At 38.0% G+C, this 11,405-nt stretch overlaps 1 long non-coding RNA gene and 1 pseudogene across 1 annotated transcript in view; both read left to right on the plus strand.

The window, feature by feature from the left end:
• Window positions 1–10,115, plus strand: part of LOC139964835 (uncharacterized) — a 51,237-nt gene extending 41,122 nt beyond the window's left edge. Inside the window, exon 4 of the long non-coding RNA XR_011792106.1 lies at window positions 9,676–10,115. This is a non-coding gene — a long non-coding RNA (uncharacterized lncRNA). The remainder of the gene's footprint in view (window positions 1–9,675) is intronic.
• On the plus strand, window positions 7,839–8,062 carry LOC139965109 (U2 spliceosomal RNA; annotated as a pseudogene).
• Window positions 10,116–11,405: the final 1,290 nt, after the last annotated feature.

The raw sequence follows: 11,405 nt of genomic DNA on the forward strand, positions 1-11,405 counted from the left end.
AAAGATATTTAATATATTTGAACTGAAACTTGCCTGTAGTCGAAGGAACGAGCGAACGACATAATTATAGGATTTTAGCAAGGGCGAACTGGCCTTCGGACTGTACCGACTCGGACCCAGTGCCCCTCTTCGGGACTCAAGCAGCCGTCAGGTTGTATGCCGAGGCGCCGAATTCCTATAGGTACATCGCGGAAGGCTCTAGTCTCGTCTTAAGCGTCAGATGTGATGTTTATTTCAAGGCTCCAGGGCCTCCGGTTGTATCACCATATGCTGGTATCAATATCTGCCCTAGTCCACCTCTGCATATGTCGATGACCAACAATTAAATTCATAACGCCGCTGTAATGTACATCTAATCATAGTAATAATAATAACAACAACAATAATAATAACAACAATAATAATGATAATAATAATAATAATAATATAAATATATATAGCGCTTTACATAACGAATATCTCAATAATAATAATAACAATAACAATAATAACAATAATAATAATAGTAATAATAATAAACATTTATATAGCGCTTTACATAACGAATATCTCAAAGCGCTTTACAAACAATGCAAAGAAAAAACCACTACTAATTAAAGTACCAAGCAAAGAGGAAAGTTTGAGATGAGACTTGAAAGTTTGAAAATTATCAAGTGCACGAAGAGACTCTGGTATAAGGTATTCCACAAACGTGGCGCGCAAACATGGAACTCCCTATCGCCGTAGAACTTGGTATCTCCGATAAGTTGGTTGAGACTATATCAGGGTTGTCCAACCTACGGCCCGCGGGCCACAGTCCGGCCCGCCGCAGGGTTGCGTCCGGCCCGCCAGAGATGCTCTACGGTGCGAAATTTTAGTGAGCAGATTTATTGATAACAATTTGAAGCTATATATTCAATCATTCGAACCTTCTGGGTCCAAAAAAACTGCATACAGGTCAGTTGATGTGACACTCTCTCAGCGGAGGGGGGGGGGGCGGCTGAACTTTATTCATCTGTTGTATCAGGAAGGAAAATAAATCAGTGCGCTCCGTGCGCAGTGCTCACATTTTGTTGCCTTGGGCTTCGGGCAAAAAATCGAGCGTAGGGTTCATGCGGCCCCTTCCTTCATCATAAACATTCCATGTGGCCCTCCTCTGCAAAAGGTTGGACAACCCTGGACTATATGCATATCTACACACAGGTTAAGCATACACGAAAACAAAAAGAGATAGAACGATGTAAATAATAACATACTTGTCAATTCCTAAACCCTTTAGGCCTTTAATGTGTATTTTAGTTATGTTTGGATGTGGATATATATATATATATATATATATATATATATATATATATATATATAAATATATATATATATATATATATATATATATATATACACATCGGCCTTTCTCATTTACAATCTATTGTTTACGTCATTGTGCTTTGCTTTTAACCGTTATCAAAGAAATGTATTTATAAACATCCGGACTTTAAACCCATGATGATTGTTCAAATACAGCTGTTTTTGCATTCTGTGTTCTTTAATCCTCGATTCCCAATAACAAGTCAGTTTAGGACGTAAAATAGAACAATAGAACGTTTTACGTCAAGAGTCTATTGTCAACTATTTACCACAATGCGTCGGACATGACAGTGTTTTATTTATTCTCATTCTGGAATGGCAAAATCCCGGAAACCTTTTGTTTCCTTTCAGGGGGGGGGGGGGGGCTGGAGGGGGTTTACTTATATCCAAAGATTTTGTATCAATGTAGCAATTACACTTTAAAGTGATGCATGACATCACTATATAAACACTATAGTTTCGTTAAACTTACTTCTATTGTACTATGTTGAAACAATGAGTCTTTAATACAGGACACTTGGTGTACTGGGTACATATGCTGTATGGGTAACTAACAAAAACTATACTTGAGCCAGTGGCGTAGCCACGGGGATGGGGGAGCGGTATAGGCCTCCCCCAAATATTGCCCACCCCCCCCCCTTAAAAAAAAGAGTCCAACTACGCCCCTAAATTGCGGAAGGTTTTTACCCGACCTGTATAATACCACACCTACATGGAGTGGTAATGTGACGCAAGAAATGGAGAATGGCATGCATGGTTAATCGTAGCTATAGGTTGCCTATTAAACCATGACAAAACAATTGCACATCATTGTGCCTCAATTCAGATCATATATACGCAGACAGGCATACTTCATTCAGGAACAAGGAGAAGAAGAAAAAAACCCATCATCGCAGTGAACATCATATTTAAAGGGACATTCCGGTGGCTGTAATTGATTGCTTCACAAAATTGCTGGAAATTATTCGCACAAGAAAATCAAAACCATATCTTCATAGCATTTAGTATTGCGAAGATATAAATTTCTTTCTACTTTGGTGAGTTTTTGCGGAAGCATCGATGACGTCATCATAGCAAATATGTTACTTTTTAGAATTTAAATAATTTATCCACACAGGATAATATACTTTCTACCAAAACGAAACAATTGTTTTCGAAATGATTAATACAGAGAATATCGGCAACTGAGAAAACATTCAAAATGAATAACATTTCAAGGACAAATCAGTAAAAAGACTAAATAAAGGCCGGAAAGAACTTTTGAAGAGCATATACCATGATGACGTCACGAGGAATCTACTGTGATACACTTGCTGGAGTATGGGTGTTAAAAATATGTTAGAACCAATCAACCTTATTGTATGAGATGGGGGGGGGGGGGGGTCTTAATAGCAGGGTAGAATATTTTGCTCATCCATTTTATGTGTCACATTTTATTCCACCGAAAATATCCCTTTGAAACCCTAAAACACGGGCTGAAACTACGGATTACTACTAAATAACACACGGGAACTATCGATTTAAATCCTTGCAATAAATTAACATTTAGGTGACCGGTAATGTGAACACTTCGTCTAAGAATAGACTCGATAGTAAAGGATTTATTATTGAACTGAAATTACGTCATGACGTAACAATGAAAAAGCAAGACATGAAAAGGTGACGGTAACCTTATGTATATCGTTAACGCATTTAATAGTGAAAGAAACGGCGCGTTATTATAAACAAGTATTTCTTTATGGTAGTTTCTGTGTCATTTAGATCGCGACATTAAAACCGATCAAGTATCTTTATAAAGAACATGAATTACTACCACTTCAGCTAATTTGAAATCAGAGATAAATTATATAGCACTTGATATTATACTGTCTTTACTAAATGATGTTGTAAATAAACTATTGATGGCATGGCTTTACCTTGATGGCTTGTATATAGATCCGCTTGTAACTAAGTCGCTACAGCAACGTATTCTTTGCAGACAAAGTTCGCTCTAAGTTTAGTAAATAAATTGTCAAATTCAATCTGGTCGGATGAACATTCATTCGAAAAGTTGACACAGATGTAAAGACTTTTGGAACATCAACATCTCTTATATATGGTTAACCAAAGTTATGAAAGGTAGAGTATGACGTCATCAGACAGCCTTTGTGACGTGAAATCCATGTATACCTGCTTTAAGACACTACGAGGTATGAAGTCAGATAAATCGACACCCAAAACGTTCAATTGATAAATCATCATATCGATGAGTAATAGAGACATCTTTCCTGTTTTAGTATCTATTTCTATACATGTTCGTTGAGTCGTCGGGTTGCTCGTGGAAATGATGAACATTTCCCGTTTCCTACTGCGCACATGCGGCTGTCGTGCAGTTCCGGTTCCTGTCGAGCGACAGAAACAGAGTTGCGTATGACTTGTGCGCAGGAAGATCTGAGGGGGAGGGGGGGTGGTTGTGCAGGGGGATTTGTCCCTGCCAACAGTCGGTATTGATCAAAATGAGCAGAAGGTCAGAAAATAGTAAGCCAGGCTCAGTCTTCCAGAAGCATTTTAACCCCTGCACTCTCAATTCCCTTTGCCCAGTTCTCAGCTATTCTAAACTTTGTGGTCAATATTGATGACCTTTCACCTGTTGCTTTTCGTTTTCGGCAGCTTAGGTGCAGTGTTACGTCATTGAAGTGTCTGTAACTCGTAAAAGATTTGAATGAACCTGACGATAGTTAATGTCATATTTCACAACTTCAAAAGGATTCAATTCACTGTAACACTGAAATGTGACACTGAAAATAGAAGTGGTCAGTTCTTCTTTGTTTTCAATCTCATCTAATAGAATATTCATATTGCTCATTTAAGTTTTGATCCTGGAAGAGATTATTCTAGTAACATTTTAGACTTTACAAAATAACAGTTACGAAAACAATGTGAAAGAACACTTCATGTTATACGTGTACAGTTATTGTTTACTTGTCAATCAACCAAAAGTTATGTTTACCGATCTGCAACTGGCATCCTGTTTTATACTTGTTATTTTGCGGAAAGATAAAGTCAAGTAGAGCAGCCGGTAAAACGATATAAACCAAGACAAACAAGTTTATGTCAAAGTCTTCAATGTATGGAAGATGAAAATATAGATGGACTAGCTATGAAATCATTATATTTTAAAATATTGCCATCTCAGATGTGTCCAAATTAATTTTTCACACATTAAGTAACTACAACTTGTGACATATACGTAAGTGTGTAAGTGCTATTTCTTATGTATCTTCTCCTTTCTCCCCCACCGCCCCCCCCCACCCTCCCACCTATTGATCTCGTTGTGTTGAAGTTATCAGTGTATAATTTCTCTATGTGTTTACATTCTTATCTACAAATAATATCCTGAAAAGAACTTAGGAAAAAGGGAAATGACTTGGAATGGAATGGAAAGGGATAGAATGAATGGAATGGAATGGAATACTGAGAATCTTTCATGTGTATATTATCATCTATTCTCTATTTTTTTTAATTTTTTTTTTTTACTATTACTATTTTACTATAAACCTGTAGTAACCTTGGGTATATAACAATGCTATAGATAGACTACTCCTCGAGATACCTTACTTTGCGATTTCTCCGCCCGGAACGGGATTGAAATATGATTATTCATGAAGTCGCGGTTATCAGGAAAATTACGGGGGTGGGTGTGTTTAGAACTGTTTGTTTATATAACTGAGCAGGGAATATGTAGGCTGGTTTATTTGCATATGAACTTATTACTCTACAAAATTTCTAGGTATGGATTCATGTAGTTATTGGAGGAGAGAGGGCCGAGTGGAGGGGTTTGAGTTTGGGTTGGCGGGGTGGGGGGATGGGGAAAGGTGGGGGTTGAAGATAAGTATGGGAAGAGTTTCTACCTACACTGTTAACAAAAAAGCCTGTATATTAAAGGTGGAAACCTGACGTTAAATTACTGTGGCACGCCGTTTGTATACTATAACAGCGTTTTATGGCTTAAATAACAGGAAAACGTTATATAGCATGTGTACTTCGCTTCATATATAGTTAGGTGTAAAAAGTTGAACATTTAAGGCAATCACTCGTAGTTACATGAAATGAGTTGCCGATTTATGAAGTAAGTACACAATTTGTCAAAAATTGATCTGATGACGGTAAGAGAGGAACTGTTTTTTTAACTGAATTCTGATGATGTGATTTTATGATTCGAATGTAACCTTCAAACACCGACGCACTTTTTTTCTCTTCAAAACCCGCGTGACTCCCGGTATTCTACCGTAAAAATACAACACTTTTTTTTTAACGCCAAACTTTTCAAACCCAACTCAGGCTGGTCAATGCATCCCCATTTACTGAAAGTAACGTGGTGATGCATGAATCTATATAACGAGTGGTTTTTCATAAGTTTACATAATCTTTGCATAATTATGACGGACGCACCGAGGTAAAGAGTATGGTCCAGGGACCCTCTCACCACCCCACTCTCACCTCCCAACCCCCCTTACCCCTCACCGACCCTGCACAAGCTATATCCCAGAACTGTACATTGATATACTCATTAAAGATAAAGACCTTTTAGGCCATTCGCCTCCTCATTCTGTATAAGTGGAGTTTGTACAGGTATATAACTGCGTAATGCATTACGTGGAAGCTCTAAGCTATAAAGTACGCTCAAGTAGCTACATTTTAGGAAGCTCGGTGCATGAATATCTTCCTGTTTTCTTGATTGCTTCCACGTTTTTGTGACAGTACTGAGTCCTTGTTTTTTTTTCTGTGAAGGACAAGCTCATATATACTACCTTAATGTTTCCAGACAGTACCCTGAACTTGATCCAAGAAAATTCCTCAGTATACTGTGACGAAAAATCTTCGAACTTCGCCACCATGGATGGGGAGGGTGATGGGGTGAGAGAGGGATGGGAAGGGAAGGCGAGAGGGAGAGGGAGGGGCGTGAAGGGAAGGAAAGGGAGAGAGACAGAGAGTTAAGAGAAGAACATTGAATAGATTGGTGAGAGGAAATGTCAGTGAAACCTTTCGAAAAAAATGTTCTGAACATGAATAACCATTGTTTGACTTTGTTAGATATTAAGTAGCAATATGCCTGGTCACACACACACACCCAGGTGTATTTTACATTCAGACCGAGGACCCCATCGTTTTTTCGATTGTTCAAATCAACGTACCCTAACCTTAACAATACCCCATAACAATAGAATTCTTGCGAGGACATGATGATTCTTTAGAAATCACGTCCGAGGACCTGGAATGCTCTTCTTCAAGTCCTCGCCAGGAATACAAAACAAATACACCAAAAATGACCCTGCTGCAATTTCGCATAGCCGAAAATATTATTTTGTTCACATTTCATGTCATTCATATTCTCCGTTTGCATTAAGATGAAATACTCTCATCAGGTATTTATATAGGCCAATCATCGGAATTTTTATGAAAAGTCTGCTCTTTTTTATTAACCAACTTGTGGCGACTAACTACCCAATCAAGATGGCGACTGACATATTTTTTTTGTTGCTTTCATTTTTTCTTCTTTTCTTGTTTTCGTTTCAACTCGTCACATTTCTCGTCTCTCTGCAAATAAAAACATGAAAAGAGTTGATTTGGCGACAAGATGTACTCCGAATGGATAAGAAAACAAACATTGTCCGGAAAGAATGTACTAAGCATTTTCTTTTCTCGATAAGGTTTTATCTGTCATTCTTCGTGTCCAAATTCTCAGTTAACAAAATGGAAAAGCCTTTAAGACGTGACGTTTGTGGCAAAGACTAATAAATGGACGTCAAGCTGATAATAAACATCTCTAAAAGTTAGACGAAACAATTATAATACTTTTCTTCGAGATCGTGTCCTACTTTCACATTTTTACAGCTCCCCTGGCTTTATTTTGATGGGGTACTATATATTGGGACGAGTGGCAGATCACAAAAGAGAATGTTGTTTAGCTGTATACATTGTTTCTAAGTTAGTGGATAGGGTTGACAGTGATACACAGCAGACAACGTACAAAATGCCACGGTTACTACCAAGACAATGGTTAATATCTTCTTTTTTTTTGTGATCCGAATATCTTACTATCTTCTACATCTCTACTTTCCAAATAGATTTAAAACAACTGTTATGCTGTCGAGCCGACTTTTCTTTTTTTGTGAGAAGTACAAATAGTCAGACAATATTGTTACAAGGTCAAGCTTTTATATTATATATATGTGGCGTAAATGAAATCGATATGTAAATGTACATGCAGCCACTTTTCTTCAACTAGCACCTAACCTGCCATGGTTATCGTCCAGACGATTTGTAATATACATAATTTTGATAAAAACCGAATGTATTATTGTTTTTACTTCTATAATTTCAAAGTTAATTTTAAAGCACTTTATCTACTGCGGGAAAAGTATTTTTTTTTTGCAGCTTGTAACAATAGAAACAGTTATTTATATAATGCGTGAATGCATGGTGACGTCAGAGAATTCGATATGCAAATTTTCATCGCTTCTCGGCCTTTTGGCTAAGATCATGTGTAGTATCTGTTCCCTTTCGAGGGGAATGGTGATGCACACCCGACGATGATCACACAGTCACAGTCCCAATGCAAGGGGACTTGGGTTGAGAGCGGATCAGTCGTTTGGTATAGTTTGGTTTTCGTGCCCAGGTTCTTTCCTGGGCGACTTTTCCTTAAAGAAAGCAAATTTTCATTTGGAATGGATTTTATCTTAACAGTGTAGATTCACTAACTATAATTCGTATATTACAGCATAGCTTTCATATTTAGTAAACAATTGACATATACCTGTACATCTGTGAAAAAGGTTTACAATATCAGCCTGATCTATACCATAGGCTCACTGAACGATTACATAAACGCCACACATAGCAACCGATCTGGATGAATTGGTTCCGGATATTTTGTTAATTGTTACCGTTCTATTGCTTTCGTGTTGAACTGCAAAAACGTTCTCCATAAGTTCATATAATACATGAACTTCGAATTGCTGATTTGAAAAAAAGACCAAAAAAAAAAGGAGAAGTTTATTACTTAGAAAATGTAGGGAAATTATATCACATATACTATAGAAATATGGAAATTTTAACAAATTATTGTTATTATTGTTACCCTGACTGTGTCGTACTGCCATTGATTGGACGAGAACACCAATAGTATGGCCCTATACCGGAAAGGTCAACTAGCTACTAACAATTTCGTAGAAATGTCTGAATTTCTGTATTGTCATGGTGCGATAACCTTCGTGGAGGTAACGACAATGTTAAAGTATTGAGGTAATTTTATAGTATAAAAATTTTGATTACCGGTAATATAATGTCAGTGTATACATACTCTCTCTCTCAATCAACTTATTCCATAGCAACCGTGTTCCATTTACATTCTTCTGGCTGTACGAGTGGTATATATATATATATATATATATATATATATATATATATATATATATATATATATATATATATATATATATATATATATATATATATATATAAATAAATATACTTGAATCTACAACTGATGGTCATTTGGATTTTAAACGCCGTGTCATTCTGAACATATTCTCTTCCATGCTCTGACTAGGGGCGCAACCTCCATTTCTGTCCTGGGAGGAGGGGGGGGGGGGGAGAGTGGTTAAGATGTTACGTCATCGAGGGGAGCGATCTAAAGAGACGGATGGCCCCTCCCCTGTGAGGAATTTGAGTGAAATGGATGATGCTTATATTAAAAATTGTTCTATACCTTGCAACTTTTGCAACAATGTTGGAGCAATTTCATAATGCAAGTTTTGCAACAATGTTGGAGCAATTTCATAATGTACCGGACACACATTAATTTATGTACATTAGGATTTTTTTGGTGGAGAGGGATTTAAGCTGACACCACCCCCCCCCCCAACCCCTCCTCCCATCAGATGTGTATGTGGTTATATTGACAGACGAAATCTATCATTGTGGTGTAAATTCATAACTACTGTCAGGTCAGAACGTCTTCTGGTAACTTCTTTTACACTTTTCAGTTTGGTCTTTATTGTGTCCGTTTGAAGACGGAAGGTTTTGGGAGTAAAGGTATGATGATGTGTGGAATGTCCTTTTTCCTTCCATTTTTTCGTTCTTCTTTTCTTTTGGTCTGTTGCCCATTTAGTGAAAGACAAATATGTACAACATATCTCTTGGTAATTTTCATAAAGTGTAAGTTGTGGTTTCCTTAAGCGATATATTGCGAGCCCTGTTGAACTTTCGCGCCAGCATGTCCGTTTACTTTGCATGGACAGACCTGTTTACTTTGATTCTTATATAAGACTATATATTCCTCTTTTCCAGGGTTGACTATAGCTTGCCTCAATGATCATCACCAAAATGAACCAATTGGATGTCATATTTGTGGTTAGACTACCGTAGTTGTCGTATAGAAGAAGCGTTATTGACAATAAATAGGCTATTAACGATTGTGGTCGTCAGCTCTCTTGACTTTGAAGAACAAGAAGAAAAAAAAAAACATAGAATCTCCAATGGATTAGAAATATTGAGGAAGCAACAGTGAGTTTGTTTTGCCTTAAATAAATACCTATGGAATTAAAACTAGGCATTAGAGATTTGAAATAACTCAAGCCAGAGGATGTCGATGATCCGATTGTTGGTTGCACTATTGACAACTACCGGAGGAGGGTTTGTAATCTATCGATAAATGGTATCATGGCTATTAAACGCCGGGGGGGGGGGGGGGGACTGGGCCAATAAATTATACTTATAGCTCAGTGACCCAACCGGCGACTTGAAACCATGGAGGTAAAACAGTTGGAAAAAACGGCGCATTTGGCACCTCGGGACGAAACCAGCATATTTCGCGACCAAAGTTGTACGAATCATGGATCGAGATACAGGCTTCAGATATGGAGGATGTGGGTGGGGGGGGGGGATGGCGGACAGACAAATGTCCACCAGTGAAATAGATATTTCCACCTATGACGGTACCAAGACCCCACGAAAATCATTGCTGTGGAAATTATTGTACAAAATGGCCCCTCGGCGGATTTAAAACATACCCCAAAAGTTTCATTCAGTAAATGAAAGTGTCTTCATATAGCTCAACTAAAGAGCTATGTGCATAGATGACAAAAGAGAGTGGTGAACCTTGAACGCTACCAAAGGAAAGAGAAATATCAAGCAAAAAAAAAACAACCCACAATGCAGTGCGCAGTTTACCCGAAGATGCGCGCACCGTCGCGTAACAGACGGGAATGTGATAACCGAAAGAAACTTTTCCCTCAGTTTTGAGGGTGAAACAGGTAAATTGTTATGTAGTTTATGTGTTTATTATAGCGTAAACAGCACGATGGGAAGGTTATTCGCAAACTACACTGAATCAATGCTTGGAGGATGGATATACCAAAAACATTTATCCCTGCTATAGTTCCTCCCTCTTATCCTTCCCCTTCTGTACACCACCCTCCCCTCCCTCACCCCACCATACAACCCCCTCCCCCGCCCCCATCGGAAATGTCATACGCCACATAGTACTTGGCATTTCACCAACGAAAGGCAAACTTGATCCATGTATACTTTTCCCATCACGCAATAGCAAAGGAGTATAGGAATCTTGTTAGCCAATAGCCATCATATTACGGAATCCTTTACCTTGCCCTTCCCTCACCCGTCTCCTTCTTTACCAGGAAGTACCGGTGTACTAGGGTGAAGTCATACTCCTCCTTTAGTAGTTTAGGACGTGTAAATTTACGGAATAGAGGAGCCATTAAAATTCATACAAACACTTCAAGTGAAATCAAATTGATACTTTGCCAAGTCTTACCTCGAAGCGGATGCCTTTCCTCAAAAAACTTATACAATAACATCGGTATGGTATCCTAGCATTGATGACGTCATATTGTTACCACACATGCGAGCGACGCGCTTTCAAGTTTATTTACGATGTTCTAACAATTGGGGGATATTGTTTAATTGATCTTCCGTCCCCAAAGATGATTGGAATAAGAGAGATTTTGTTCTTCAACTCTTTAACCTCACGTACTAGTAGCCTACCACTAGGAAACATT

The sequence above is a fragment of the Apostichopus japonicus genome, chromosome 23 (assembly GCF_037975245.1).
Source record: "Apostichopus japonicus isolate 1M-3 chromosome 23, ASM3797524v1, whole genome shotgun sequence".
Taxonomy (NCBI): Eukaryota; Metazoa; Echinodermata; class Holothuroidea; order Aspidochirotida; family Stichopodidae; genus Apostichopus; species Apostichopus japonicus.